We start from the raw sequence: 8,694 nt of genomic DNA on the forward strand, positions 1-8,694 counted from the left end.
GTCGCCGAGGCTCGAGTGGTGGGTTCTTCTCCTTTGCTCACGTGCGTAGAGGGATATGCGGAGACGAAGCGCAGTGAGCTTTTTTATGGATGGATCGAAGCTAAGAGGGAAAGCTGATTTGAGTTAGGTTCATCTTCACGTAATCAAAATAGTCCTTGCTATTCGAAAGGTATCTACAGGGTTTGTCGGTTAAGTAGTAGGACTGATTTTCTTCCGCCGGGATTGTATTTTGGAGCGTGCGCGGACCGACTGGAGCGAATCCAAAATGAAAACAATGCGCTTTGTATTTTTTGATATCAAAGGCCACCATGAATTTGTTCATCCTGGATAAACCGTCAACGCCAAGTTTTACGTGGAAATCCTCAAAAGACTCAAACGAAGGGTCAATTGGGTCCGACAAGACATCACAACCGATAGAAAGTTGTACTACGGCATTGTCCCGGCTCACACTGCCTTTCTTGTGAACAGCTACCTAACTAAGGCCGGCATCCCAACGCTTTCGCAGCCGCCCTACAGCCCAGATGTGGCCTCTCCGGACTGTTTTTTGTTTCCTTGCCTGAAAAGACCTATGAACTGTAATAATTAATCCAATAACTTTTTTGAATCGACTCAGTCCTATAACTTTCCGGATTGTTACTGCAATCCAAAAGAGGTTGCCTAAACTGGGTTGAAGACATATTCATATCAGATGACGGTGAAAGGTCTCAATGATGATATGATGCTCGGGAACCCGGCACAGAGCGATAAAAAGGCGAGTTCTCTTTCAAATAACAAAAAATTCATAAAATTCAATTTATCCTCCGTTCATTAAGGGAACTTAGGCCATTAGAATCTTTTTACCAATTTTTTTGCATTTAAAAAATGTGTGCATGTGTGCAAATTATGTGCAAAAAAAGAGAAAAATGTAAGGTATTTGTTATAAAAGCAAATTCTAGCATAATCGTAGTCGTCTTTTAGGCGTAGTCACTTTTTTAAACATACATAAATAGGATAAAAAACCGCTCCGTGGCCGCAGAATGAAAAAAAGTAAGGCTTACAGCTAACATATTCTTATTTTCTACAACTTTTAGCTTTCATTGGCTCCATAACATAGTGACGACCACAAGTCTATTAGTCTATGAGGCTGGTTTAAAGAGGCAAACAAGTCGTTTGAGCGACAGAGTCGCCGGCAACAATTGCAAATTGCCAATATATGGCGGCTCAATAAAAATGCAATAAATTTTGATACAAAGCGAATTACCAACGAGCCGCTGCAGAGGCAGAAGCGATAAAAGCCAGGCAGGAAAGAATATTTTTAGACGAACGAAAGTGCAGACACATTAACTTGGCGGAAATAGGCGGCAGGTTGGTTTGGAGAACCAATGAGGAAGCGGCTGTTTTCCAAGCGCACAACTGAAACTTTGAAAAAGTTTTTGGAGAAAAACTTGTTAAAATGCAACGAGACTTTGTAAACATGAAAAGCATAATTCTGAGCGATAACATTTCGACTCAAGACGCTGCTTGCGCTGACGTAATGTCAACTAGTGAGGTGGTGTGGCTCACTAACTTTTTGTTGATTTCTTAAAAATATTTGTTAAATTTTTGCACAAGAAAAAAAGCATACAAAAATAAGTAATAAATATGTATAGTCAGCAATGTCATGGTATTGTGCAACCAGAATATTACTTCAAGCACACTCAATTTGCCTTAAGTGAGTCCTTGAGAAAAGTTGCACACTTCATCGATCATGCGGTTAGGTTCACTTGTCTGCGCTATTGACTGTGTAGAGTATTTATTAAAATTTTCTAATAAAAGTGGAGAGCACTTCAATATTCAGTTTTAAATAAGAATTGAAGATTTCCAAAGAAGCGCGGGTGGTGGTGGGGCGCAAATTTTTAATGTTTGAGATTATTGCGCGTGTGAAAAAGAGTAAATAACATGTTGAAGATTTATTGAAGTGTAATCAGAATTAAATATGATGAAATGTAATGCATGTAAAAAAATAAAATAAAATATGTTTAAGTAATAGCATTCACAATCAATCCGAGCTGAAGTCAATGTGATAAAATAGGCGTTCATATAATGCAAGGAAATTTATTGTGATGCTAAGAATTGTAATGCATTACTATATCCGGTAATGTAATATGATGCTAATTAATTTACAACAAGTAATGCATTACAAAGAAATTTCTTGTATTCAAATGTAATTTATTTAGGTAACTGCAGTAATCTTAATATAAAGCATTACTTTGAAAAGTATTTGAGAGTAATTCAACATAATTGCTACTGTATTACTACAATAAATGCATTAGGATGAAATTTTTTAAAATAAGATGTAATTTATGTAAAGTACTTGTAGTAATCATAATATAATGCAATACTTTTGGAATGTATTTGAGAGTAATGCAACATAATTGCTACTGTGTTACTACAATAAATGCATTACAATGAAATTTTTTGTAATTAGATCCATTTTATATATAATAATTGCAGTAATTTGAATATATTGCAGTACTTTTTATATGTAATGGCAATGTAATGACAAGTATTGCTATTGTATTGCTCCTAGTAATGCACAACAATAAACTTTTTTGTAAATAAATGTAATTTGTATAAAGTAATTTCAGTAATCATAATATAATGCATTACTTTTGAAATGTATTTGAGAGTTATGCAATATAGTTGCTTCTGTATTACTACAAGCAATGCATTAAAATGAAACTTATTGTAATTAAATGTAATTTGCATATAGTAATTGCAGTAATTTGATTATAATGCAGTACATGTAATGGCAATGTAATGACAAGTATTGCTATTGTATTGCTCCTAGTAATGCACAACACTAAACTTTTTATAAATAAATGCAATTTGTATAAAGTAATTTGCAGTAATCATAATATAATGCACTACTTTTGGAATGTATTTGACAGTAATTAATATAGCTGCTACTGTATTACTACAAGCAATGCATTGAAATGAAATTTATTGTAATTAGATGTTGTTCGCGCCCATCTGGCATCACCTTTCTAACATATGTTTGAAGCTTCATGGGCAGCACTTACATATGTGCTTGCTGTCAAACCAGCTTCCGTTTTATCTCTCTCTTCAATAAAGGAACTCGACCGCATAGCACGTCTTTTATTTCAATCCGCGTTAATATAGTTCATTTTCCGCGAGCGCTATTAAACCGCAACGATGTAATTTGTATAAAGTAATTGCGGTAGTCTAATTATAATGCAGTACATTTTATATGTAATTGCATGTAATGCAATGTAATGTAAACATTTTTTATAAATAAATGTAATTTTTATAAAGTAATTGCAGCAATCTTATTATAATTCAGTACTTTTTATATGTAATTGCATGTAATGCATTGTTTTCACAAGTATTTCATTGTCACGCTTGGTTTAAAATTGAAAAACTAAAAATAGCAATGGAAGTACTAGTGTTAGTAATGTTAGTAATGCAATTTTAAGTTGTAATGCATTATCATTACAATTACCCAATAACTGTAGAATGCGAAAATATATAAACCACTGTGATAAATAAGAAAATAGTTAAAAGTAATCCAAAGTGTAATAATTTGTTTAAAGTAATTAAAATGTAATGCAATATTAAATTTAAATTACTTTTATTTATCCGTAAAATGGCAAATGAAATAAAAACTGATGCGGTAAATAAAAAAGTAATTCTAAGTAGAAAGTAATGCAATTTGTACAAAATAATTGTCCCACAGCAAGTAATTTAAATTAGAGAGTAATGAAAGCGGTACTAACTAATTACTACCCGGTTAAAAGTAATGCAGTAATAAACTTAAATTACCTTTACTTACTATCAATGAATTTTAAGTTTATTGGAATGTCATACAATACATATTACCTATTTATCAGTTTCTCGAAATCAACCGAAATAATATGTAATGAATTTTGGATAAATAAAAAATTCTCAATAATCAAAATTGTCATATGTTGTTGAACTGTAAACTAGTATACAAGCTTGTAGATACTTTCTACTGTTGCCTTATGCAAAATAGCTCAAATTCTTGAATCGCAACGAGGCCAGCATTAGCACTCACTTACATTTACATACGAACATATATGCGCCAACAAGAAGTAACACTTTTTGCTAATAGTGTGCCAAAAATGTCGCTTGTAAACAACGGTTTCAAGTGCCAGACAATTGCTGGAACGCACAAGTGAGAGAAGAGTGTGGCAAAAACAAGCGCCAGCGAGTCAAAATAAATGGCGATAAGAAACAAAAAGAAAAATATAAAAAAAGCAAAACTTGCTGACCATTTTGCATGCAACAATGCGATAAACTGGCCAACATTCGCTTTTAAGTCGGTCAAAGTGGCATTGTGTATGCTTCAGATACACATTTTATATACATATACAAATCTCTTTATACACATTTGCATGTGTGGATTGAGCAAGCAGTGTGCCTGCTGCTTGTCGTTTTGCGCAATAAATTATGAATTATTGCAAAAATATTGCAATGCAGTGATAAAGCCAGCAGCAAAATAACAACAAAAAGCTATACTGACACATAGCAACACCAGCAAGCGACAAAAAGCGAGCAAGCAAAGCATTTTAGTTGTTTATGCACAGCAAGTGTTGCATATCTCAAGGCGCATATGCATGCTATTGCATATGTACGTACGCTTGTTGTTGATAACAGCAAAATTTTGTCATTTTATTATTTATACATAGTGTTAAATTTAATTTGGCACTGTCGGCAACTTTCACCCGAACACACGCCAGCGCTCAGCTTGCTATGCTGTGCCCTTTGCACTTGGCCACCTACACTTTCTTGCTTCACTTTTGCCGCTTTACAGCAAGTTATTGCCATTGTTGTTGCGCTTTTATTTTCGTCAAGCAAGTGGCTCCCTGGTTGCTTATTTCGGGTTGCCAGCCTGTCCATCCGCCGTAATGTGGCTGGCTGGGATTATCTGCAGCAGCACAGCAGTCACAGTTTTGTTGATTTCTTTTTGCGTGTCTTCACTTTCTTGCTGCTTCGGCTTACTGGGTCAAATGTCACTTTCTGACAACAACAACAGCATAAGTTGAACTGAACTTTTATGGTTTTCGGTTGCAGAGTTTACTGAGTACATGTGTCTTGACCACAGCGTCATACCAATTTGTCGTGAGACAAATAATTTGATAATTTTCAATAAATTTCTCATTCTTTGAAGAAAGTGGTGACTTAAGAGTTTAAAATTAAGATATCAGCCACCCGTTGATTTGGCATTACAAAAATAAGGAACTTCGAAAGTCTCGTTAGCCTTGTTGCTTATCTAAATTGTTAGCTTTGAATTCGTGGAACACAAATATTAATTAATTTTGAAAATGGTGTTAAGCCAAATTTTAAGATACCTGATTTTATCCATGGATAGACTAAGTATAATAAGTAAGAATTGAAATTCTGAAACACTAAGATATTCCAAAAATAGGAAATTTGAAAGTCTCGTTAGCTTTCTTGGGTACCAAAATTGTTAACATTGAACTTGTGGAACACAAATGTATCTATTTCAAAAGTAGTTTTCTACCGTATTATAAGAGATTTGAACACCTAGCTATTATACCATTGATTATCTTCATAAACAACATATGAACTTATGGAACACTAAAAGAAAATATACCATGAGATAAAACGCATTGAATTCCTAGTACCTTTGGATTATCATGTGTAGCTTGAGACTGTCGCAAATGTTTCAAATATGAAGTTTTAAGTTTATTTATTCCATCAACGCAGAAAGAAAGTACTATTCTTACATATATGGATTTTACACATTACTGAACTTGTGGAACACTTATTGAATTTTATTTAAAACTCTTCTAAATTAATATACACGCATATTTTAAGATGCCTTTAAGGATGATATTCTGGGATTAGTATTAAAAATTTTACATGTTACTGAACTTGTGGAACACCACTAAAATTACATTGAAAATGCCTCTAAACTATTATATAAGCCCATTTTTAGCTGACTGGATTGAAAAGATTTTAAGTTTGAAGTCTAAGTCTTACATATACCAACCTTACACTTTACTGAACTTGTGGAACACCATACCAATACTATTTACAATGCCTTGAGACAAAAATATAAGCGCATTTTGTGCGGACTTGATCGACAGGTTTCTAAATATGAATACTAGAATACTAAACCGTACTTTTAAGAATTTAACACGTTACTGAACTTGTGGAACACCAATGAAATTTTATTGAAAATGCATCTAAACTAAAATATTATCATATTTAAGCTGCCTTGATTGAAAGGTTTTTTATTTAAAATGTTCCTTTCGTGTCTTACACTTTACTGAACTTGTGGAACACCAAACATATGATATTGCCTCAAGATTGAAATATAAGCATATTTTGTATGGACGTGAATGAAAGGCTTTTAGATATGATGTTTAAGTCTTACATATACAAGTCGTACACGTTACTGAACTTGTGGAACACCAAACTAATAATATTTACAATGCCTCAAGACTAAAATATAATCATACTTTGTGCGGACTTGATTGAGAACGGTTTTAAATAATATTCTAAGCTAAAATATCTTTGATTTCCATGCCGTTGCTTTACTAGAGAATAACTTTAAATAAAAGCAAATAAAGTTTCAAATTTTAACAGCAAATGTTAAACTTTTGCGGATTATCGGAAGATTACGAACTATCATTTATTGAGCTGGATAAAACCTTTACATAAAATTCTGACATAAGTTAAACAAGTTAAAATTTAAACAAATGTTCAGTGCTTAAGCCGGGGTATAAGCAGGAAGTGTAATTTAAGAAGAAAGGGTCAGCCAGGGCTTTAAAGAAGTACAAATAATATGCCATATAAATACATATATGTACATATATATATGTATATATATATATTGAGTGGTACATTGTGTGCTCAAAATGGGCGCAAATCATTATGCATTATTTGCCCATAAAGGATTGATTGAATTTCCTTCAATGGACAGCAAATAAAAACAAAGGCTTAAGCAAATCTAAAGGCTAGCAGCAATAGCGCCCTAACAGTTAAATGCAAAAGCAATGTAAGTTGAGTAAATAACAGCAACACAGCCTTATACGTCCGTATACCGCCAGGCAATCGGCGAAATAAGTAAAAATAAATAAAAGCAAAAGCCAGAGTTGGCCATCCATATGTCCAGTCAAAGGAGTGCAGAGCTGACAATTGTTTGCGCCCCCAAATGGACAGCAAGGGCCGGTAGGTATTAAGTGCGGCGAGCGCAAATATCCAGGAAAGGGTATACAAGCGCTTGCGAAAAGGGCAACCCCTAAAATTATGCTATTGAGCCGACAAGTGAAGCATGAAACTGGATATACTTATAGGTTTGCGTATATATGTTAGTGCCGTTGTTGTTAGGCGCAACAAAGGCGCTAAGCAGTGAAGCAGACAGGTTGTACAAATATATGTGTTGTCTAAAATTACAACAACTATAGCAAAAACAACTAATAAAGTCACTGCAACAACAATTATTGCACATAAAAATAAATGCGAATGGAAAACAATGCGACTCGCCATTGCAACGTTGATAAACAAACCCAAATAACATTGACTTATCACAGCTGACCCATCGGTCGGTTGGATTTGCGACAAGCATTGAAGGTAGTTGCGAAGGGATGCATGTCTTCCTCACACCACTAGCCTTCGTACCTTCCCCGCGACTCTTTAACTTCGTATTTGTTTAGCGCCAAGCACTGTGTCTATTCATCAATTTACTTGCTTGCAAAGTTTCAAGTGATTTATTTTCTCTCAGTCAACCTAACTTATGTCAAAATATGTGATAAGTAATCCGCTTTAGTTGTATTATCATCATTGCATTTGTCGGACATATATTGACCCTTTTGCTACGACCAACTGAACAAAGTTCCTTAGCAGTTTTCAAGTGTCAGTGAAGATTATGGACTGCTTAGCAAGTGAACAGTTGGCCAGCTGTGATAATTTTCTCGGAAATGTCTTTTGATGTCACAGCGAAAGAAATCACATGCTCATTTCTGCTATAAGTAGCTAGACAACCATACTTTCATATAATAGCTGAGTTATTTAGTAAGCAGTTGTATTATATAACCGTTCCTTCAATAGCGAACTATAAGCACTATATTTTCGAAAGATTGTCGTTACGAGGAAAGAGGAAGTGCAAAGAAGTACCCGGAAAGCCAGACGTAAAGCACGTGGACGAAAAACCGACAACGTCTAAGGCAGCGGCAATGGTCAATGAGATTACGAAACTGCATTTGACCGTCGTGCTTATAGACCGCAGTAACCCGCTGTGACAATTGTCACAGGAGCGGTGGAAAATAGTGTAAATGAAGCATTAGAAGCCCTCTTCTCGAGAATGGAGGTCGAACTGAACGCACCCAAGACGTCATTTGATGGAACAGGATGACTTACGGAAAAAAAATACGCTGGAAACGTGAAAAGAGGATCGAAGATGCAAATCTTCTCTTAAAAGTACTTAGGATATTTAGTAATAGCTCTTGAGGATATTATTATTGTGAAAATACCGCTTCATATTGACTTGAAGTCACATACTGCCATTACCGATTTGAGAGCGAAAATGATTAACCGTTTATTGGTCTTTATATGTGTCGCTGTGGAACCAAACACCGACCCAATCTTCGCTATTGAAAGAGAAGGCACTCAAAGCGGATCAAAAGTGCTACTTCATTCCATTTTTCAATGAAGCTCTTGGTAACA

The sequence above is a fragment of the Bactrocera dorsalis genome, chromosome 5 (genome assembly GCF_023373825.1).
Source record: "Bactrocera dorsalis isolate Fly_Bdor chromosome 5, ASM2337382v1, whole genome shotgun sequence".
Taxonomy (NCBI): domain Eukaryota; kingdom Metazoa; phylum Arthropoda; class Insecta; order Diptera; family Tephritidae; genus Bactrocera; species Bactrocera dorsalis.